Here is a 24,712-nt window from a genome sequence, read left to right as displayed (position 1 = left end):
ACAGTCTCCATCAGGGTATCAAAGTCTATGACAGGAGCTGGCTCCTACAGCTTGAACAGAAAAGAGCCTGTGGGAAGCAAGCAGCTCCCAACCAAGATACATTCATTTGCAATAACTGCCAAAGATCATGCAAATCTTGGATTGGACTATTCAGTCACATGAGACATTGCAAACCATCTACATCATAGGCTGCAATTCCCACCATCTCTCACAGATAAAAGGATGCCAACTTCCAAATATGAGACTCTGCTTCTTTCTCTTTCTGCTATCCCTTGCCTCATTCACTACACACCTTCCCACTTCTGCAGCGACTAAGGTAAGGGTCCTACAGACAGCAGTCTCCTTCATTACACCAGCCTGATTCATTCCCTCACCACCATCCAACCTGTGTGCTAAGTGAGATGGTGGGTCTATAGTTAAGAGAATAAGTGTTCATGTAATTACAGACTGTGTAGTAATGCATATGCATCAGAAATTCTATGAACCCACAACTTGGATTATCAGCTAGGCTATGGATTGAGAGACATGGGACAGACCCCTGCTACTTGAGCTGATGGAGTAACTGGTAGCTCAACATGCACAAGCCACTAGAGTGGGATGAGACACCTTGCCAGTGGGTGTGACAGCTATTTGCTGATGGCAGAGGAATGGTGAGACTCAGAAACACTGGGTTCAATTCTGGGTTCTGAAGGGGTGTGTTCTTTAGTGGTTATAAACCCTTCTGTCCCCTGTAGCCCCTGCTCCTTTCTGCCCTCAAACATCTGCTTGTATCCACCCTCTGCCTCTTCTCCACTTTAACCCCCTCCCACATCTCAGGTCCTGTCTGTCCTATCCAGTGCACCAGGATCTGTCCCCAGTCCCTTTGTGCCTATCCACCCCCCAATACAGCTACTATCTTCTCCTATCCACCCCCATCACTCTGGCTCTGGTTGTCCTACCCGTGCACCTAAATACCCCCTGGAATCTATCCCCATTCCGCTTTGTGCTTATCTAGCCACCCCAACTCCTAAATCCCCTTCACCCCCTGCTCCCCTGGCTCCCTACTCCCCATCTCTGTATATTCCATCAGGCTGCACCTCCTCACTTCCTGAGCACAGGAGAGTCAGGGTACCTGCTCTCAGTACCATTGCCTGGCACTATGGCAGCCTCTAGCAGCCAGGAGCAGCAACTGTAGGGGAAATCCTGCTCAGCACCAGAAACCTGGGCTGGAGCATGCTCAGTCACTCTGGGGGATGGCGCAAGGACAGTCGGGCCACGTGTAGCAGCTGGCAGGGGATGGAGCATGCTCAGTGTGGATGAAATATTCAGAGAATTTAGCTGCAAAACTTTAACAAGTCTCTACTGATCGTGTGCAAACCGAGATTTTTTAGAGCATTACAACTTGGCTAATTTTGGGTGAATTTTCACAGGGGTGGAAATTACCCTGACACCAAGCAACCCCCCGCCAAATTTCAAATCCTTGCTTCAAAGCAGGGAGGTGCTAGAGTTTCTCAACGAAATGGCTGCAAGAATTTAATAACATGGGCAAAAAAATGTATGCTCTCCTAATCCTGTCCTCTGAAATGGCAGCACCATTTTGGCTGAAACTGTAGAAAAAAAAATCAGCTTCAGAGAGAGACCCAGTATGCAAAATTACAGCTCAAACAGTCAAAGTCTGGCAAAATTATCAGCAACTGAAAACTGGGTATTATAATAGAAATTGTTGAGCAACATTAACTATAAGCAGTGCTAGGAGCCCCACCTAGAATACTAATTGTAAAATATCAGACTGAATAGATTCATAGATTCTCATGCGAGAAAGGACATTTTGCTCATCTAGTCTGATCACAGGCTATAGAACTTTCTCACAATAATTCCTACAGCAGATCTTATAGAAAAACATCTAGTCTTGATTAAAAAATTGCCAGTGATGGAGAATCCACCACGACCCTGAGTAAAGTCTCAGGAGAATGTGGGTCTGCTCTGAACTGTGTCCTTCCATGGAGAGCTCAGCGATTTGGGGAATCTCCACAAGGAGAATATGACAGAGCTTTCCCCCATGGGCTGTTGTTACAGGAGTGAGCAGTTGGTTTAGAGGATTTGTTTCACATATTGAAAGAGACCCTTTGGCCAGAGAACCTCAGGGTTAAAATGCTAAGAAAAGCTACCAAACAACACCATACAGATTGCACCTGAGGTAAACGCCTGACTTGGCATGGCATGGCAAGAGCAGCAAAGTTGTACCATCTGCAATCCATGCACCTTCAGAATGAACCCTCCACCAGCCCAGCTAGACCAAGGCTATGGAATCCATGGTCCACGTGCCACATTTCCTAGTGTCCAACACTTTGCTTTGCAGGTGAGATGAATTAGAAATGTACGATCAGATTATATTTCTGTTCATGGCTAGTTATTAGAAGGTGCTTGAACAATTTGAGGAACACCAAAGAGTGAACACCAAACACCAAAGTGAGAGGAGAAATATCCTCCCGAGAAGGAAATTTGACCCATTAATGAAAGTGATGTTTCTTCACACAACAAAAGAATATTGGTTTGTTAGTGGCCTGGCTGATATGCTGACAGGCAGAGAGGATGTTCATGGGCCCACTTCTGCAGCTTTCATAGAATCATAGAATATCAGGGTTGGAAGGGACCTCAGGAGGTCATCTAGTCCAGCCCCCTGCTCAAAGCAGGACCAATCCCCAACTAAATCATCCCAGCCAGGGCTTTGTCAAGCCTGACCTTAAAAACTTCTAAGGAAGGAGATTCCACCACCTCCCTAGGTAACGGATTCCAGTGCTTCACCACCCTCCTAGTGAAAAAGATTTTCCTAATATCCAACCTAAACCTCCCCCATTGCAACTTGAGACCGTTACTCCTTGTTCTGTCATCTGCTACCACTGAGAACAGCCTAGATCCATCTTCTTTGGAACCCCCATTCAGGTAGTTGAAAGCAACTATCAAATCCCCCCTCATTCTTCTCTTTTGCACACTAAACAATCCCAGTTCCATCAGCCTCTCCTCATAAGTCATGTGTTCCAGTCCACTAATCAATTTTGTTGCCCTCTGCTGGATGCTTTCCCATTTTTCCACATCCTTCTTGTAGTGTGGGACCCAAAACTGGACACAGTACTCCAGATGAGGCCTCACCAATGTCGAATAGAGGGGAATGATCACGTCCCTCGATCTGCCGGCAATGCCCCTATTTATATAGCCCAAAATGCCATTGGCCTTCTTGGCAACAACGGCACACTGTTGACTCGTATCCAGCTTCTCGTTCACTGTAACCCCTAGGTCTTTTTCTGCAGAACTGCTGCCTAGCAATTCGGTCCCTAGTCTGTAGCATTGCATGGGATTCTTCCGTCCTAAGTGCAGGACTCTGCACTTGTCCTTGTTGAACCTCATTAGATTTCTTTTGGCCCAATCCTCTAATTTGTCTAGGTCCCTCTGTATCCTATCCCTACCCTCCAGCGTATCTACCACTCCTCCCAGTTTAGTGTCATCTGCAAACTTGCTGAGGGTGCAATCCACACCATCCTCCAGATCATTAATGAAGGTATTGAACAAAATCGGCCCCAGGACCGACCCTTGGGGCACTCCACTTGATACTGGCTGCCAGCTAGACATGGAGCCATTGATCACTACCCGTTGAGCCTGGCGATCTAGCCAGCTTTCTATCCACCTTATAGTCCATTCATCCAGCCCATACTTCTTTAACTTGCTGGGAAGAATACCGTGGGAGACCATATCAAAAGCTTTGCTAAAGTCAAGGAATAACACGTTCACTGCTTTCCCCTCATCCACAGAGCCAGTTATCTCATCATAGAAGGTGTCATAAATATAAAGGGAAGGGTAACAACTTTCCTGTATACAGTACTATAAAATCCCTCCTGGTCAGAGGCACAAAATCCTTTTACCTGTAAAGGGTTAAGAAGCTCAGGTAACCTGGCTGGCACCTGACCAAAAGGACCAATAAGGGGACAAGATACTTTCAAATCTGGGAGGGGTGGGGGGAAGGTTTTGGTCTTTCTGTTCTGTGTGCTTGCCGGACACAGATCAAGGAAGCAAGCAATCCACCATTAGAATTAGTAAGTACTAGCAAGGGAATGTGCTAGCTTATTTTTGTTTTGGCTTTTGATTTTCTCTGTGCTGAGAGGAAGGTGTATTCCTGGCTTTCTTTTTGTAACTTTAAAGTTTGGCCCAGAGGGAAATCCTCTGTGTTTTTTAATCTGATTGCCCTGTAAGATTATCTTCCATTCTAATTTTACAGAGGTGCTTCTTTTACCTTTTTTCTTTATAATAAAGTTCTGTTTCTTTTATAATCTGATTGGGGTTTTTTTTAGTGTCATAAAAAACCCAAAGTTGGTCTGTGCTCATCTTGTTTATTCTCAAGCCTCCCCAGGAAAGGGGGTGTGAGAGTTTGGGGGGATATTAGGGGAAGTAGGAATTCCAAGTGGTCCTTTCCCTGAGTTTGTCTAAATCACTTGGTGGTGGCAGCGTTACCTAATCCAAGGTACAAGGGAGAATTTGTGCCTTGGGAAGTTTTTAACCTAAGATGGTAGAAATAAGTTTAGGGGGTCTTTCATGCAGGTCCCCACATCTGTACCCTAGAGTTCAGAGTGGGGAAGGAACCCTGACAGAAGGTAATTAGGTTAGTCAGGAATGACTTGCCCTTGGTGAATCCATGCTGACTGTTCCTGATTACTTTCTTCTCCTCTAAGTGCTTCAGAATTGATTCCTTGTGGACCTGCTCCATGATTTTTCCTCATGCTCATAAGTAGAACTCAGCATGAGGATCTGATTGAACTCAGTGAGACTAGTCATGGGGGTTAGTAGCTCACAACAGGTGTAAGAGTTTTAGAACAGAGTCCAGTGCCACTGCACACGTATTTGCCCTTGCAGTCCTGCTCTGGACACAGCTTACTGCACTTGCCCGACTGGTCGCAGAGGTGCTGAGAATTGTAAACACAGTTTCACAAAATGAAAGCCTGTAGTTCTTCCAGATTTTTTTTCAGTATTCCTTTCCCTTGCTCTCCAGTCCTTTAATTATATAACAAACCCATGTAGTATAAATACAATCCAACTCTCATATCCTGTCAGACAACACTTAGTACGGCAAACCTGACTGAAGAATGCTGGCACAGTGGCAACACACTCTTGCAGCATGCTGCACTATCTTTATGAGTAGTATAGTTTAGTCTAGTACCCTTTCTGTTGAATAACACCATCACAGATGGGGTCAGGACGCAGATATGAGAGCAGCCTTACCTTTTACTGGGACTGTGAATTTATAGATCCATTGAACTCTTGTGCAGAAAGGATGCTCCATATCAGCCTCTGTGTGCTTCAGCAGAGCAGCTATAAATCCAGGGGCACAGATTGTGTCACCCACAATATTCTGCTTCCTACAGCTGCCTGCACAGTTAACATGAAAGTAGAGAGTCCTTCCTCCCACTGCCACCCGTGCTCCCCACCAGAACGCAGGGGCTGAGCGGTGACACAAGGAAAGAGTTGGCAGATACAGCAGACACGTACTAGGGCTATTTGTAGCTAAGGGCCAGGTAGTGGCGTCTAGTCCCTGGCTTGTGTCGGGATTGGTGCAGATCAGCACTGTTTCAGGAGAGCTCCTCTGTTCAGGGGGAGTGTGCATAATGCTTCTGTTGGCACACCTGGCCACCTCCACAGGCAGCACAGAAAGAGTCAGGGCCATACACCCTCCTCCCACCTGGGAGCCTTCCCCTCCCACCCAAGGCACAAGGAAGGCGCAGATTCTCCCAAGCACAGGGACTGCTATTGTGTGTAGCAACCCTTGCATGGGGTGGGGGAGTCTTTGTGCCCTCCCATGCCCCTAAGCACCTGTGTGAGTCAGACACAATCTGGCCCTAAGTGGGATCTTGCTGATCTTGGAGATTTCAGCCAGAAGAGGGAATGCAGAAAGCCAGTGAAAGCCTAAGGTGCAGGCTGTGCTTCTGGCCCAGCAGAGGCTCAAGGAGAGGAACTTTCTCAAGCTTCTATTTCCTGTTTGGGTTGGAGGGCTCTGGCTGCAAAGTCCTGGATTCCAACTGGTGGGTGTGCTTCTGGGTGAGTTATCAACAAGGTACTTAAAACGGTAGAAAGAAGCTTTCACTCTGTTACCGAAACATGGCATTCCCATCAGCACACGGTGAAGAAAAGCAGAGGGAGATGCTCTGCAGCTGGAAATAAATGGCAAGAAGAAATGAGAAAGGGTAACAGAATTAAGTGCTTGGGCAAAAGAGCAAAGGCTATGGGAAATAAACAAGAGAAGCAGTGAAACCAACAGAAAAGATTAGGAGCCTTGGAAGGGTTGACGTATAAAGAAAGATTAAGAATTATTACATGTAATGCTATATGCTTCGTCTGTAATCCAGTTTGCCCAGTACTTTCCATTATAAATCACTGTGAGTCTTGGTTTTCATTTGCTTATCAGTAGGCGTGGTTGAACGTTTTTGAATTGTTGACATGATTTTTTTACAAATATTTTTTGAAAACTTTCACAAAAATATTTTGATTTTCTCCAGACAGATTATAGAGTGGCTGAAAATTTTAAAAATGTCTTCTAGCCCCATATCTTCCATTGCACGGGGTTAGTAATTTGAGTGCTTCACAGCCCTTATAATTGAACTAGCCCTCCCATCCCACCCAAGGGGAAAGTATCCCCCACAGAACCCAGCAATGTCTCATCCACTCTGCTCTTATTACTGTACAAGACCTCATACACAGACCACAGGGGGAAGGCACATCTCAATCTCCCCATTTTGCAGGTGGGGTGACTATGAGGCTGCACAAAGTCATTTCAGGCAGAGGTGGGACTAGAACTTGGAGCCAAATTGTGGGCCACATCTTTCTGCATTGCACAGAGGTTTGGGTTCAAGGCTGAATTAGGGAAGTGGTTTGGTTGGGTTTGGATTTCGTGGTGCAGGAATCTCATGTGTTAACAAGATTTCAGACCTACGTGGCCGAGATCTCACAGTATTCTCAGTGTTTTCAAGAAATCTGAGCTGAAATCTTCCAACAGCTCTTCTCAAGGGATTTCAGACTTATTGCAGACAGAACTGGAAAAGAGACCCTTGCTGCTTGAGCCGCTGACCCAGAACAGTACGTGTAGGACTTTGCTTTCAGGTGGGTGTTTAAATTTGATCCTCTTCTGCCCCCACAAACTCAAGCAGAGGCAGCTCTGGATGTCAGACTAGATTATTTCATGGTCCCTTCTGGCTTTGCAATCTAGGAATCTGTGATTTGGGTCCACCTCAGTGCAAAGTTGGCTGTAAGGAGTTACAAAGAGATCTCACAGAACTGGGTGACTGGGCAACAAAATGGCAGATGAAATTCAATGTTGATAGATGCAAAGTAATGCACATTAGAAAACATAATCCTAACTATACATACAAAATAAATGAGTATAAATTAGCTGTTACTACTCAAGAAAGAGATCCTGGGATCATTGTGGCTATTTCTCTGAAAACATCCACTCAGTGTGCAGCAGCAGTCAAAAAAGCTAAAAGACTTTTAGGAACAATTCGGAAAGGGATAGACACTAAAACAGAAAATGCCACTCTATAAATCCATGGTGCACCCACCTTGAATACTATGTGCAGTTCTGGTCACGCCATCTCGTAAAGGATTTATTACAATTGGAAAAGATACAGAGAAGGGCAACACATATGATTAGGGACATGAAACAGCTTCCATATGAGAAGAGGTTAAAAAAGACTAGGACTGTTCAATTTAGAAAAGAGATGACTAAGACAGGCATATGATCAAGGTCTATTATATCATGACTGGTGTGGAGAAAATGAATAGGGAAGTGTTATTTACCCCTTTCCATAACACAAAAACCAGGGGTTGTCTGATGAAATTAATGGACAGCAATTTTAAAACAGACATAAGGAAGTACTTCTTCAAGCAATTCACAGTCAACCTATGTAATTCATTGCCAGGGGATGTTGTTAAGGCCAGAAGTATAATGGGGTTCAAAAAAGAATTAGATAAGTTCATAGAGGATAGGTGCATCAATGGCTATTAGCCAAGATGGTCAGGGGTCCAACCCCAGTCTCTGAGGGCCCCTTAATCTCTGACTGCCAGATTCTGGGACTGGACAACAGGGATGGATCACTTGATAATTGCCTTGTTCTGTTCATTCTCTTTGAAGCAACTGGCATTGGCCACTGCTGGAAGACAGGATACTGGGCTAGATGGACCATTGGTGTGACCCAATATGGCCATTCTTATGTTCTTATGGCCATGGGTAACTGTTGGCTTTTTTGGAAACCATTTTCTGCTTCTTATATGGGTATTGAATAGTGCCAATGCTGCTGCTATAGGGCTCCAAACTGCATGTGCACTTGTGTTAGTTGTGGCAGAGAATGCCCCTTTAATACTTTGTTGAGGAGGAAAGCATAAAAGTAATCACTTGCTCTTTATCCACTGCCAGGGAGTACAGTGCTGTTGCTACCTACTCTCTGCTTGGATGGTCCACAACTGCACTAAGCAATAAGTGTGGTGACAAAAACTCAAGTTACTTACTAATAACTGGAATATCCCGCATATGTTGCTGTGAAGCCATTCATGCTCCTGAACTCACATCCTCTGTCAGGTACTTAGCCCAGTGTGTTCTTATCTGATTCTAATGCTTCAGTTTCACTTCTGATCAAACTAGGGAAGGATGCGTGTGGCATGCAGCTGGCCTGAAGTGTTCTTGCTGCAGGTGAGCTCACTGATGCTGATGAGAGTTACCTGGGCAAGTCCCCTCCACATCACACAGAGAACACACCCTCAGGTAGAGCAGCTATACAGGATGATACACTAGTCCTGGTACAGGGACCCAGGCCATGAAAACAGAGATCACTCCAGATTGAACTCCTCTGGAAATCAGCACCTCGTGTAGAGCAAACATAGGTAAAGTCCAGCATATTTAGGTGTGTCCCATGTGAGAGGCATGACTCTGCAAGGATTTGGTGATTGCTGTCTCAGGGACGAAACCTCCATTATCAAAATAGCTTCAATAGCTGGCTGACTGCACTTCCTCTTTAGCCTGTAGTCTGGAGACCCGGTGTTGTGAGTGCAGATAATTTGCTACCCATTTTTTGTTTAGACATCTCTAGCTTGGCAGAGTGCCTGGGTTTGCCTCCAAGAGTGATGTAATGGCTCAGAGGCAGGAGCCCTTTGACTCGAACGTCTACAGCTAATGAGCTCTTTATAATTGAAACCGTTTTACAAAGCCATAAGTCTGATGACAATAGTAAGGATGGGGTTGTCAAGAAGACCAGCTCGTAATACTGATGCTGAAGGACTGGTGGGTTTCTAAAGAACAGAGCTTAGACTATTATGTCTGTTATTTCTCAGAGATAAAGAAGAAAGTCCACAGGGTGATGAAATCTTGCTAATAAAAAACTCCTGTCATGCTGAGTGCCTTTCAGAAACGAAATGTCACGAGAACATAAAGAATGGCCATACTGGGTCGGAGCAATGGTCCATCTAGCCCAGTATCCTGTCTTCTGGCAGCGGCCAATACCAGGTGCTTCAAAGGGAATGAACAGAACAGAGCAATTATCAAATGATCCATCCTGTTGTCCAGTCTGAGCATCTGGCAGTCAGAGGCTAGGGACATCCAGAGCTTGCGGTTGCATCCTTGATTACCTTGGCTAATAGTCATTGATCAATATATCCTCTATGAATTTATCTAATTCCTTTTTGAATGAGTTATAGTTTTGGTCTTCACAATATCCCCTAATGGGAATCAGACAACAACCCGGTTTAGTGAGGGTGGCACCTTTCTCCTGTCCTTGTGCATACAGAATGAAAGTCTATAAACCCAATTCATATACCCAGAACCCAGAAGCCTCCTTGGCAATCTGGGTTCAGCAGTCCAGGACTCTGATATGCAGTGAGAATGATAGAGTCTGTCGGACAAGAGATGGGCTAGAATGAAGAATTGCCTGGCCTACACAGTCTGGTTGCCATGTGTGGGTGAAGTGAGATAAATGGAACAGGAGAAGTAGGGCCAGGTTTCAAGAAGGACTGAGGTCAATGTAGCACTAGGAGCTCAGAAATGCAAGCTGGGGCCCAGCTGATTGCCCTTAAACTCTAGAGCCTCAATATGGATCAGCCAAGATCTCCTTCCCACAACTCTGACAGCTGCAACCAAGTGGGGCCGGTAGAGGAGCCTGCCCCAGGCAAAAGGAAAGCAGTGGCTCCATCAGCACTGGGTGATGGTGTGATGCTGCTCCTGAAAGCCAGGACAGCCCTACCAAGTGTGCAAGACACACCCATTACCAGCACCCCAGAAACACCATAGGGACAATCCAACACTCCCTCTTGCATCATGAGGAACAGCAGCCAGAGGGCCCATGTTCCCTGGAGGGGATGTTATTGATGAGACATCACTGGACAGGGCACAGGGGCTGTTAGCCACATGGACAGAGCAGGGCACAGGGAAGTGCCACGTGTTCAATGTAATCGGCACCCAGCTTCCCACTTTGTTACTGAAACATGAGGGCGCTGTGAGTGCACATCGGTGATGTGAGTGCTCTGCAGGTCAGCAGCTGGCAGCGGGAGCCATGGGCCTTGGTCGGAAGACCCCAGAGCTCTGTATTTTGGAGACACAAACCTAGCTCAGGCATGATCTAACTGGCAGGAGGAGTTTGAGCTGCACTCAGACCAGGCCATGCAGGAGGACGACCACAGCAGTAAAGTAAAGCTGTTACAGTAACTCCTCACTTAAAGTCGTCCTGGTTAATGTTTCATTGTTACCTTGCTGATCAATTAGGGAACATGCTTGTTTAAAGTTGTGCAATACTCCCTTATAACGTTGTCTGGCAGCCACCTGCTTTTTCCACTGCTTGCAGGAAGAGCAGCCCGTTCCCTGTGCAGCAGCCGCCCAGCAGGCTACCAATTGCTGGGCAGTTCAGCTGTCCCTTCCCCCACTGCGGTGTGCTGCTCCTGCCCTCTGCCTTGGAGCTGCTCCCAGGAGCCTCCTGTTTGCTGTGCAGTGCCCAGAGTGGGGGAGGGGGTGAAGAGTGAAGGAGGGCTAATGTCAGGGTGTCCCCCTCCCCCCTGCATACCCCTTCTCCATATAGAGGAGGGCGGGGACATGACAGGGCTCAGAATGGAGAGAGCTTGCTGGCCACAACTGCTGTCTCAACTTCCTGATATACTTAACAAGGCAGTGTACTTTGAGTGGGGTCAGCCACGAGCGTACTTAACGGGGCAATGTGCATCTCTCTCTCTCCCCCCCACACAGGGGGTGTGTCTCTGTCTCTTGTCTGCCATGCTGTCTCCCCTCCCTCCATTGGTGCTGCCTTGTACAGTGTGAGGCTACAATAACAACAATTTTTTAACCCTTGAGGGCTCAGCTGACTGCTAGTTCATCATTTAGCAGTAAGGCATTCCCTGGGAAATATCCCACCCTCTTCCACCCTCTAACTTCACCACCTCAGCCAAGCTTCACAATCATCATTGCTGTGTACAGTATTAAATTGTTTGTTTAAAACTTATACTGTGTGTGTCTATATATATATATATATATATATATATATATATATATATATAAATATAATATAGTTTTTTGTCTGGTGAAAAAAATTTCCCTGGAACCTAACCCCCGCTATTTACAGGTTTCAGAGTAGCAGCCGTGTTAGTCTGTATTCGCAAAAAGAAAAGGAGTACTTGTGGCACCTTAGAGACTAACAAATTTGTTAGTACAAGTACTCCTTTTCTTTTCGCTATTTACACTAATTCTTATGGGGAAATTGGGTTCGCTTAACATCGTTTTGCTTAAAGTGGCATTTTTCAGGAACATAACTACAACATTAAGCGAGGAGTTACTGTACTTTTCCCCTGCTGGGGAACAAGTCAGACAAGGCTGCCAGATCTTGTTTTTCACCACTGTGTCAAGTCTCACAGCCATCCTAGGAGCCCTGGGAAATGATTGCTTCCCAAAACAGAATGAAACTGTGGAGTGACACAACTTAGAGGCCAATCTGAAGGGGAGGGCAAGACCCCCGTGTTACAGCCTTATGCACAGTGGCTGCTACACCCCACGTTGGGAACTTGAAGGACTCTGTAATTCAGGACACCACAGTTTGCAGCACTTGGAATCATCTCCTGCGGGAGCAGCTGCGCTGGGGAGGCGATCTCACATTACTGGTGGTGGCTGACACTGTGAGCAGGGCCTATATACCCAGCATCAGTGAGTTGTGGGAAGGGGATCGGGATATTGAATCCATTAACATGCTTTATCTCCCAGTTTCAACAGTGACACAGCTGGAAATCAAAGAGGGTACGGCAAAAGAACATCCAACTACAGACAGCCAAAAAAAGTGAAACTAGCAGGGTGGCCAAAAGACAAAAGCCAAGTAGGAGCAGAACCATATTTTCAAATTAACAATGAGCTGTGTGCAGGATGGAACCATATTTTGAGTCCAGAGAGCTGTTGTCTCTACCTCATTACATAGGGATGTCATGCAAACAATACATGCCTTACACCTGGGCATTGACAGCTGTCTGAGACAGGCTTGAGAGTGTGTTGACTGGCTGGGAATGAATGCATAACTCTGGTGGTTTAATAACCACCAGCAGAACGAGACTCTGTTACTACATGAGCTGCCCACCCGACATTGGAAAAGATGGGTATTTACCCTCAATGCAAAGCAGTACTTGATTACAATGGATACCATTCAAACTTTTTGGAGGTCGATGCCCTTCCTGAAATAAAAGGCAAGTCAGTGATTGGCTAACTGAAGGTCCATTTGTGAGATATCGCATTCTGGAATCTGTATTCATCAACAACAGATCCCGTTTGCCTCCAAAGAATTCAAGGAATTTTCATGTAAATGGGAGTTTGACCAACACACTCCCTCTCCAGCATACCCAGTGTGCTGGTAAGGTGAAATCAGCTGTGAAAACAGCTAAGAGATTGTTTCCCAAAGCTGTTTCTTCTGGTTCAGACCCTCGTTAGCATTTCTGGCACATAGGAATAGGGATGCCAAACAGTGCAGTGCAGACACCAATGGGAGGAAGGACCAAAACCTTCTACCAATGAGGGGATACCTGTTGCAGCCAAAAGGAGGGAGATACCACTAAGAGGAGATGGCCAACAACTGGACAAAGCAGGCATGGAAGTACACCAGGTCAGCCCTGCTGGCCCTGGCAAAAGGCATTTCTGAGAGGATCCAGCCATTTGGGAGACACCAGAAGGAGAGGGCTTAAGGAGCTGTGAGGGTGTGCAGTGACATTCAGGGCATACAAGGTGACTATGCAAGAGGGACGAGTGATCTGAAGGAACAGGAGACACTTACGGACCAGGAGACACAGCACCAAATGAGCCCACAGAGATACCAAGACCATCACAGAATGGAGAGACAGAGAACCACCCGGAGAGCAACCCCATGGGCGGGGAGAAGATTCCCCAGTGAGATAGCTTACTAGACTTGGAGACAGGGAACCGGGAAACAGAGATGGGTCCCTCTCAGTGCGATCGCCTGCTGAGGAGACCAACCGATCTTAAAGAGTATGTAACCAGCATAGTTACAAGATAAGATTCCAGCTTGGCTATGTGCTAGCAACCTCTGACTGAAGGGACACCGTCTGGGCATCTGGGCATCAATTATTGGTTTTTACTGTTCATATTAAATGTTTATAAAAAGGGAAGATGTATCATGGTCAGTGGAACTAGAGCCAGAGGGCCCATGTTTTCTGGAGGGGCGGTTATTGAGGGAACGCCAGGGAAACTTGCAATTCTGGGAAATTAGGCTGGAAGCCACTTGGCCACATGGACCGAGTAGGGCACAGGGCTTAATCAAGTGCCAGTTGTTCAACTTAACCTACACTCAGCTTCACTTGTGAATGAAACAGCACTCTCCCAACCACTTGCAAGTGGGTCAGAGAGTAGGGTTGCCAGGTGTCCGGTTTTAGATCAGAATGCCCTGTCGAAAAGGGACCCTGGCAGCTCTGGTCAGCACCACCGACCAGGCCCTTAAAAGTCCGGTTGGTGGTGCTGCAGGACTAAGGCAGGCTAGATCCTGCTGGCGCATCTAGTTCCCTAGTATTATTTGAATAAGTACTACCTTTAGTGTGCACCAGCAGGGTCTTCATGGACCAATTAATGCACAGCATGTTAGTGAACTCTAGAAATCACCCCCACTCCCTGCTGCCCAATAAAGCACTTTACTGCACTGTGTAAACAAGCCCTCTTTTTTCTAATGCAAATAAGAAGAGAGCACATTGCTCACCATGTAGACAAGGCCTGAGAAGGGTGCCACCTGTCCAGGTTTTCCCAGGATTATCCCAGCTATCCTGAGAAATCTTTTAGGGTGCTCAAGGGAGAGCCAGGCTGGAGACGAAGGACAGAGCAGCAGTCAGGGCCCTAGCCCAGAGCTCAGGAGATCCAAGCTCAATTATCTGCCCCACCAGTCACCCAGGCCTGGTTCCCCAAAGGCACCGAGGTCGTGTGATGCTAAGCTTTGCAGCACCGAGCCCTTGGGCATCTAGAAAATCACAGGAACGCATTGCAATCCACAGAGCCTGAGGTAGGCACCCAGGCTCCTATATAATGAAGGGAGAGAGATAGGCATCTTAGGATGGGAAGCACAAAGCCAGCACACTAGGTGGGGAACTGCCTAAGCTTGCCAATGGAAGATGCCGGCGAGAGGGCTGTGTGCTAAACCCTGCCTCTCTGATACAGCTAGGCATCTATCCCTATAGCGACCCCCAGCCCTCTCCTGGAGTCAGGCAGCCTGTGTTGTTTTTTCTGAGAATGAGTTTGGTGCTTGGCTCGCCACACAAAATGACCAAGAGAGGAGGAGCAGGTGGGCCAGCAAGAGAGAGGGTAAGAAGAACGTTGCACCTAGGGGTTTGGGCACCCACCTGGGAGACCCTGCATCTAGTCCCCCTACCCCTATGGCACTGTAATTATGGAGAGATTCAGCAGGGGAGGTTAAACGAGCCCCCTGACACACACGTCAGACTATCCCTTAGCTCGGGGTCAGAGTACTCTCCTGAGGGGTGGAAGACCCCTCTAAATCCTTGATCCCCCACAAACAGAGGAGGGACTTGAAGCTGCATCTCCCAGGTGAGTGCATTAAGCACTGATCTAAGCGTTATAAGGCTAGCAGCACCTCCAACCACATTTTGAATGGGACCCCATCCAATAGGCAGCTTCTGAGCATGCCCGCCAGAATGCCCGCATGCAAGATAGGTGGACTAAGGCCTGTCTTCCTCTTGTTGTGAGTCGCTCTGGGACTTAGGCAGGAGGCAGGTGACTGGATGCCTAGAGAGAGGCAGCCGTGTGCCTGTGCTGAGATGCTGGGGGAAGATTTACCCTGAAAGCAGAGGCACTGAGTGAGTGGCTCCTACAGGAGTTTTGTCACAGTGGAATCTAAAACAGGGACTCTGGTGCCTAAGTCTGGGCTTTAGGCGGCTTTGTGAGTCCTACCTTTAGCCTGTCTGGGCCTCAGGTCCTCAGCTCTCTGATGGGGATAACAGCCCTGGTCCACCTTGCAAGGGGTTGGGAGGAGAAGTCCACTGAGGAGTGCAAGGGGCTTAGATAGGACTTGGTAAATCACTATTTCAGCTCCCTTGAATCTGAGTGGTGGTGCAGCCACTTGCTGTCTGAGCTGCATCCTCCTGGAGCGTTCAGGAAGAGTTCATCTCAGCTCTCATACTGTCTCCTCTGGCTGAGGTGGGCACAGGCTCCTTGCAGGTAGCAGGAAGCTCTCTGCTCCTGTAGCTGCTGCACTGTATCCATGGGCTGGCACAGTGTTGTATGTTCCCTTGTGAGGGCAATAGAACCTCAGTCTTATCTCTCAGAGAACCAGTTCCTGGCAAGGGCAGATCGTGCCCAGCACACGCAGCTGACGTTTCCCTATTTCTACTACCAAGGGACAGGCTTGGCATCTTAGTTTTTATTCTACTCATTAATCAGAACAGTCTGTTAAGATTTATTAACATGTCTCAGGAAGACTGACATACTAACAGGGATTATTACTTCCCTTCAACTTCATCTTCAACTATTTCCTAATGCTCATTATACTTCCTCTCCAACCTTGACAAATTCTGTTCGTGGGTGTAAAAAAATAATTGAGCAAATAATCTAACGATCAATTAGTAAACACCTAGAAGAAAATAAGGTGATAAGCAACATAGGGATGTAAAAGGTTAAACAGTAAGCATTAGACTTACTGGTTAACCAACCTTAATCGTTAACCCTGGAGGCCCCGTACTGGCAGGTGGGACCCCACCCCTGGCCACACCAGCGGGACCACAGCCCTGTCTGGGCTGGCAGGACCCAGCCCCAGCCAGACCAGAGTGGGCTCCAGCCCCTGCCATGCCAGGCCTACCAGAGCTACCTTAGTTAATGGTTAACCAGTTAAACAATATTATTTTAATCATTTAACCGTTAACTCTTTTAACCAACATTTACATCCCTAAAGCAACAGTCAACATGGATTTGTCAAGATCAAATCATGTCAAACCAACCTAATATCCTTCTTTGACAGGGTAACCAACCTTGTGGATGGGGGGATGCAGGAGATGTGATATAGCTCAACTTTAGAAAGGCTTTTGATACTGTCTCACATGACCTTCTCATAAACAAACTAGGGAAACCTAGCCTAGACAAACCTACTATAATGCGGGTGCATAACTGGTTGGAAAACCATACTGAGAAACTAGTTATCAGTGGTTCACAGTCAAGCTGGAAAGGCATATTGAGTGGGGTCCTGCAGGGATCTGCCCTGCATCTGTTTCTATTCAATATCTTCGTAAATGATTTGCATAATGGCATAGAGAGCACACTTAAAAGTTTGTGGATAATACCAATCTGGGAAGGGTTGCAAGTGCTTTAGTGGACAGGATTAGAATTCAAAATGATCTTGACAAACTGAAAAAATAGTCTGAAATAAAAAGGATGAAATTCAATAAGGACAAATGCAACAAAAATGATTAAAGGTCTACAAAACATGACCTACGAGGACAGATTGAAAAAAATGGGTTTGTTTAGTCTGGAGAAGAGAAGTCTGAGGGGGGACATGATAATAGTCTTCAAGTACGTAAAATGTTGTTATAAAGGGGAGGGTGATAAATTGTTCTCTTTAATCACTGAGGATAGGACAAGAAGCAATGGGCTTAAATTGCAGCAAGGAAGATTTAGGTTGGACATTCGGAAAAACTTCCTAACTGCAATAATAGTTAAATAGGGGGACAAATTATCTAAGGAGGTTGTGGAATCTCTATCATTAGAGGTTTTTAAGAACAGGTTAGACAAACACCTGTCAGAAATGGTTTAGATAATACTTAGTCCTGCCTCATCGTAAGGGACTGGACTAGATGACTTATCAAGGTCCCTTCCAGTCCTACATTTCTATGATTCTTATAGCATGTAAGGTGTCACCAACTGCTGTGTTTAATCTGGTCTTCCACAGTGGTATTCTCTAGAGATTCAGCTACTAGTCGTACTCCTTATTTCCCCATTGATGCCTAAAAATGATCAAGATCAAAGTAAAAACAAAGATTTTGTAATAACTTACTTTGTAATTAATTATGTTATGCAACCATGTGTGTACCATTTGTGGATAGATTCCAGTAATTTCAGGTTGGATGATGATGTCTTAATCAGTGCCTTGTTACAATTCTTTTGGCATAATAAACAAAGCTGATAATCAATACCACTGAACTGCTTCATTTTGCCGATGATGGCAAATCAAGCTGAAATACTCCTTCCATTTACAGGAATCTGTAACATTAATGAAATCAATCAGGTCTCATGTTCTGAGCATTAACTGATAACACAGTACTGTCAGTTGAGGGCCCAATTTAACTTTGTGAGGGCTCCATGTTTGACATGCCTGTGTTAAAAGTATAATTTAAAATATGAATACATACTTGTTCTAGGTTTGACATGTTTGGTGTTTGTGAGAGAAAGGGCTTTCGAATGGTGCTCAGCTAGACCCATTTCTGATGACACTATTATCAAAATTTCCACCAGCCGGAGCACTTGGAGCTGGGAGCTAGTGGAAGCAGTGAGTTCCCCCATTATACCGCTGAAGGTGACACCAGTGAAATTACGATTCTGTAGATTTTTACAAATCAAATGACACCTCCCTGACCTTTCTGTCATTAACTTGCCCACCGAATTACACGTACTCCAAGACTGCATGTGTGCACTGCATTTTTTCAGTCTTATAACTTGGCCAAATCCCAGGGAAGGCAAAAGGCACATCTCAGACACAAAAGGCACCTCTCCCCAACTAAATTTCAAATGCCTGCTCCAAAGCCTGGGGGTACTAGAACTTCTCAAAGGAAAGGTTGACAGAATTTTTAACATGGGCAAAACAACATATTTTTCTCTAATCTCATTCTTGAATACAGATGAACTGTGTTGGCTGAAAATTTCTAAAACAATTTAGCCTGAGACAGGCATTTCAAACAGTCGAAATTTGATAAAGTTAGACGCAACTAAAATCAATGTCTTATAACAGGACGTTTTGGGCAACCTTAACTATAGGCATCGCTACCAGCCCCACCTAGTATAACAAAGTGACCTTTGATTGGCGTAAACTCAGCATTGGCTCATGTCGTTATGAGCCCTTCTGCAAAGGATGGAGCTGATCTCAGCCTCCAGCAGGTTTTGTGTAAGGTGAAATTCCAGAAGTTATAGCTGGAAAAGACCTCCAGGTTCTCTGCAATGTCATTGAGCGCACCTGTCCCCAACTCCAAGCAACCAAGGCAGGAATGTGCCTTCAGGGGAATTCTCCAGCACTTTACTTAGCCTTGCTTCCAATAACTAAGTGATGAAGCTTCGGCCCATCTCTTCAGCGATCACTCCCCTTTCTCTCAGGAGTTTGCTCTCATACCCAGAGCATTGCATAACTCTAATTACTTCTACAGGTGGGAATAGAGAATAGGTTATCAGAGAAAGTTTGATCCACTGGCTGGAAGTTGAAGCTAGACAAATTCAGATTGGCAATAAGGCACACATTTTTAACAGTGAGTGTAAATAACCATGGGAACAGTGTAACAAAGGTTGTGGTGGATTCTCCATCACTGACAATTTTTTAAATCAAGATTGGATCTTTTTCTAAAAGATCTGCTGTAGGAATTATTTTGTGGAAGTTCTGTGGCCTGTGCTATACAGGATGTCAGACTAGATGATCAGAGTGGTCCCTTCTGGCCTTGGAATCTATGACTCTATGCATACAGCAAATAGGCACCCCCAGCAACGCATTCACAGAGGCACATTTTTTTGCTTCCATTATGCTCCTCCCCTTTTTCTTTTTCTTTTCACGAATAGTCTAGCCTACAAGCCATATTAGCATGAGAGGTAACCTTTAAGCTTAAATACCTGAATATTTCCAAAACCAAATTTCAAATAGTGCTTTTAATTATAAAGATTTAAAATTCACAGTTCACATTGTGCTGATTCATTACAGAACAGAAACAGGGAACAGACACAGTGTCATATGACTTTGATCTGTTGGGAGAATTGGATTAGGGGCCTACCTGAACTCTAATCAACAGTGCATGATTTTGAATTTCAAATACTTACACACGCAGTGCATGCATGATTTCTGAGCCAGGAAATACTCATTTACCAACTCTCAGAATAATTCCAAATAACAAATAGAGTCAATAAAATCACAATCTGCTTGCAGACAGATCCCAAAGAGAAGTATAGGCAAAACTGGTGAAATAAATTCTTACTTACAAATTATTCTGTCTCTTCTAGTTCTCACCCTCCACTGCCCACAAAACAAAATACAAAAACAAAAAAACAAACAAAAAAACCTCTACCTCTCTGGTGTATATACCACTATGGGGTTTAAACTAAGAGCAAAAGGGGAGGGTCAAAAGAGGGTAGATACGAGCATTCAGAACAAAATCAAGATGTTCAGAACAAAATTAATCAAAGAACCAAAACACATAAAGAGAAAAAAATTCTGAATGGCATATACACTAATGTTAGGAGCCTGGGTAACAAATAAGAGGAATTGGAATTGCTCATTTATGAACATAAATTTGAGCAAGTTAGTATTACTGAAACTGGTGGAATGATTTGCACAATTGGAATGTTAAAATCAATAGTTATAAACTGTTTAGGAAGGATCAAGTGGGAAAAAGGGATGGAGCGTGACACTGTATACCAAAAATAGTATTACCTTTTCCCTAGTCACGGATAACTCAGAAGAAAATGATCTTGAATGCTTATGGATCAAAATCCTAACAGCTAAAACACAAGATGGGGTATTACCTGGTGTCTTCTACAGACACCAAATCACACTAGGGAACAGGATGACAGCTCCTTACGCACCTAGCTACAATGTGTAGGGAAAAAAAACCTGTGTGATTATGGGAGACTTCAATTTGAGTGACACATGCTGGAGATCTCATGCTGCCAGTAGTAAAACATCCTCAGAATTTCTAAACCTTACAGATGACAATTTCCTAATTCAAATAGTGTTGCAGCCAACATGGTGGAATTCTGTATTAGACCTTGTCCTAACAGAAAAGAGGAACTGGTCACAGAATTAAAAGTTAATGGTAGCTTGAATACAAGTGTTCATGACTTGATCATAATTATAATGTGCAAGCAGAATAATGTCCAGACCAGTAATAAATATACTTGGTGCTTTAATAGGACCAAGTTCACAAAGCTGAAAACAATTATGATCCAATTCAGGTGAAAGGAAGAATTTAATCAGAAAAATGTGAATGATTATTGGAATAATTTAAGAACACCTTACTAGATGCCCCAAAAGCCACAATCAAGGAACAAGGCTGTGCTGTTAAAAATACAATTTGGTTTAGAAGGGAAGTGAAGGCAAGTGTAAATATTTTTAAAAAATCATATATAACATGTGGAAGAAAGGGGAAGTTGATAGTAATGAATATAAATCAGAAGTTAGGAATTGTCAAAAATGTATAAGAGATGCCAAAGGACACAATGAGAATTCTATGCCATCAAAGTTAAGAACAATATGAAGGAGTTTTTAAAATATATTAAGAACAAAAAGAATCCTGACAATAGTACTGGTCAATTGCTAGACAGAAATGGTAGAATTATCAATAATAATACAGAAAAAGCAGAGGTGTTCAATAAATATTTCTGTTCTGTATTTGGGGAAAAAACAGATGATGTGGCCTCGTCATATGGCCATGATGACACTCTTTCCATTCCACTTGTATCTCTGGAGGATGGTAAACATAAGCTACTAAAATCAGACATTTTTAACTCAGCAGGTCCAGATAACTTACTTTCACGAGTTTTAAAGGAGCTGGCTGAGGAGCTCGCTGGACAATTAATGTTGATTTTCAATAAGTCTTGGAGTACATGGGAAGTTCCAGAAGACTGGAAGAAAGCTAATGTTGTGCCAGGGTTTTTAAAAAGGTAAAGAAGATGAGCTTGGTAATTATAGGCCTGTCAGCCTGACATTGATCCTGGGCAAGATAATGGAACAGCTGATATGGTAAACAATTAATAGTAAATGAAAGAAGGGTAATGTAATTAATACCAGTCAACATGGGTTTATGGAAAATAGATCATGTCAAACTAACTTGATATCTTTTTTGATGAGATGACAAATTTGATTGATAAAGGTCATAGTGTTGATATAGTATACTTAGACTTCTGTAAGGCGCCTGACATTTTGATTAAAAAATGGCACATGACATTTTGGTTAAAAAATTAGAATAATATAATGAACATAGCACACATTACATGGAGTAAAAACTAACTGATAGGTCTCAACGTGTAACTGTAGAGGGGAATCCTCATCAAGCAGGTCTGTTTCCATGGAGTCCCATGGGGATCAGTTTTTGGCCTACGCTATTTAACATCTTTATCAATGACCTGAAAGAAAACATAAAACCACCACTGATAAAGTCTGCAATTGACACAAAAATTGGGGGCATGGTAAATAATGAAGAGGACAGGTGACTGATACAGTGCAATCCAGATTGTTTGGTGAACTTGGTGCCAGCAACCAATGTATGATTTAATACAGCTAAATGTACGTGAATACCACTGGGAACAAAGAATGTAGAGCACACTTACAGGATGGGGGACTCTGTCATGGGAAGCAGTGACTCTGAAAAGATTTGGGAGTGGGAGTGGATAATCAGTTGATCATGAACTCCCAGTGTGACCAAAAGGGGCTAATGCGATTCTTGGATGCATAAATGGGAATCTCAAGTAGGATTAGAGAGGTTATTTTACCTCTGTATTTGGCATTAGAGTGACCACTGCTGGAATACTGTGTTCTGCTCTGGTGCCAACAATTGAAGAAGGACATTGATAAATTGGAGAGGATTCAGAAAAGAGCCACAAGAATGATTAAAGGATTAAAAAACCTGCCTTATAATGATAGACTTAAGGAGCTCAATCTATTTAGCTTAACAAAGAGAGGGTTAATGGGTGACTTTATTACAGTCTGTAAGTACCTACGTTGGGAACAGATATTCAATAATGGGCTCTTCAATCTAGTGGAGAAAGGCATAATATGACCTAATGGCTGGAAGTTGAATCTAGACACATTCAGACTAGAAATAGTGCATCAATTTTTAACAGTGTGAGTAATTCACCCTTGGAAAACTTTACCAAGAATTGTGGTATGTTCTCCATCCCTGACAATTTTAAAATCAAGACTGGATGTTTTTCTAAAAGATCTGCTCTAGGAATTATTTGGGGGAAGTCCTGTGGCCTTTGCTATGCTGGAGGTCAGACCAGATGATCACAATGGTCCCTTCTGGCCTTAGAATTTATGAATCTATGCTCTGGTCTACACTAGACGTTGAGGTTGAATTTAGCAGGGTTAAATCGATTTAACCCTGCACCTGTCCACATGACGAAGCCCTTTTTTTTTTACTTAAAGGGCTCTTAAAATTGATTTCCTTACTCCACCCCCGACAAGGGGATTAGCGCTGAAATCGGTTTTGCTGGGTTGAATTTTGGGTACTGTGGATGCAAATTAGATGGTATTGGCCTTCGGGAGCTATCCCAGAGTGCTCCATTGTGACCGTTCTGGACAGCACTCTCAACTCAGATGCACTGACCAGGTAGACAGGAAAAGGCCCGCGAACTTTTGAATTTCAATTTCCTGTTTGGCTAGTGTGGCAAGCTGCAGGTGACCATGCAGAGCTCATCAGCAGAGGTGACCATGATGGAGTCCCAGAATCGCAAAAGAGCTCCAGCATGGATCGAACGGGATGTACGGGATCTGATCGCTGTATGGGGAGAGGAATCTGTGCTATCAGAACTCCGTTCCAGTTTTCGAAATGCCAAAACATTTGTCAAAATCTCCCAGGCCATGAAGGTCAGAGGCCATAACAGGGACCCAAAGCAGTGCCATGTGAAACTTAAGGAGCTGAGGCAAGCCTACCAGAAAACCAGAGAGGCGAACGACCGCTCTGGGTCAGAGCCCCAAACATGCCGCTTCTATGATGAGCTGCATGCCATTTTAGGGGGTTCAGCCACCACTACCCCAGCTGTGTTGTTTGACTCCTTCAATGGAGATGGAGGCAAGTTTTTGGGGACAAGGAAGACAATGATGATGAGGTTGTAGATAGCTCACAGCAAACAAGCAGAGAAACTGATTTTCCCGACAGCCAGGAACTGTTTCTCACCCTGGACCTGGAGTCAGTACTGCCTGAACCCACCCAAGGCTGCCTCCCGGACCCGCCAGGCGGAGAAGGGACCTCTGGTGAGTGTACCTTTAAAAATACTATTCAAGGTTTAAAAGCCAGCATGTTAAATGCTTAATTTGCCCTGGCATTTGTGGCTCTCCTGGATATACTCCCAAAGCCTTTGCAAAAGGTTTCTGGGGAGGGCAGCCTTATTCCATCCACCATGGTAGGACACTTTACCACTCCAGGCCAGTACCATGTACTCGGGAATCATTGTAGAACAAAGCATTGCAGTGTATGTTTGCTGGCATTCAAACAACATCCATTCTTTATCTCTCTGTGTTATCCTCAGGAGAGTGATATCATTCATGGTCACCTGGTTGAAATAGGGTGCTTTTCTTAAGGGGACATTCAGAGGTGCCTGTTCCTGCTGGGCTGTTTCCCTATGACTGAACAGAAATGTTCCCCGCTCTTAGCCACGCGGTGGGGGGGAGGCAAAATGCGACCTTGTAACGAAAGTACATGTGCTACGTATGTAATGTTAACAGCAAGGTTTACCGTGAAAGAGTGTACCCATTGTTCTATAAAATGTGTCTTTTTAAATACCACTATCCCTTTTTTTTTCTCCACCAGCTTCAAGGATCACAGGATCTTCTCCTTCCCAGAGGCTAGCGAAGATTAGAAGGCGAAAAAAATGCACTCGCGATGAAATGTTCTATGAGCTCATGCTGTCCTCCCACACTGACAGAGCACAGACGAATGCATGGAGGTAGACAATGTCGGAGTGCATGAAAGCACAAAATGACTGGGAGGAGAGGTGGCAGGCTGAAGAGAGTAAGTGGCGGGCTGAAGAGAGGGCTGAAGCTGAAAGGTGGCGGCAGCGTGATGAGAGGAGGCAGGATTCAATGCTGAGGCTGCTGGAGGATCAAACTAATATGCTCCAGCGTATGGTTGAGCTGCAGGAAAGGCAGCAGGAGCACAGACCGCTGCTACAGCCCCTGTGTAACCAACCACCCTCCTCCCCAAGTTCCATAGCCTCCTCATCCAGACGCCCAAGAACGCGGTGGGGGGCCTCCGGCCACCCAGCCACTCCACCCCA

General features: G+C 44.8%; 1 protein-coding gene across 5 annotated transcripts in view; it reads right to left on the bottom strand.

Annotated features, from left to right (window-relative positions):
- Window positions 1-24,712, bottom strand: part of MYOCD (myocardin) — a 480,210-nt gene that overhangs the window by 265,936 nt on the left and 189,562 nt on the right. The gene's annotated exons all lie outside the window — the stretch shown is intronic.

This window comes from Dermochelys coriacea, chromosome 14, assembly GCF_009764565.3.
Source record: "Dermochelys coriacea isolate rDerCor1 chromosome 14, rDerCor1.pri.v4, whole genome shotgun sequence".
Classification (NCBI taxonomy): domain Eukaryota; kingdom Metazoa; phylum Chordata; order Testudines; family Dermochelyidae; genus Dermochelys; species Dermochelys coriacea.
The sequence above is the reverse complement of the archived record's forward strand: the minus strand, read 5'-3'. Positions and strand labels throughout refer to the sequence as shown.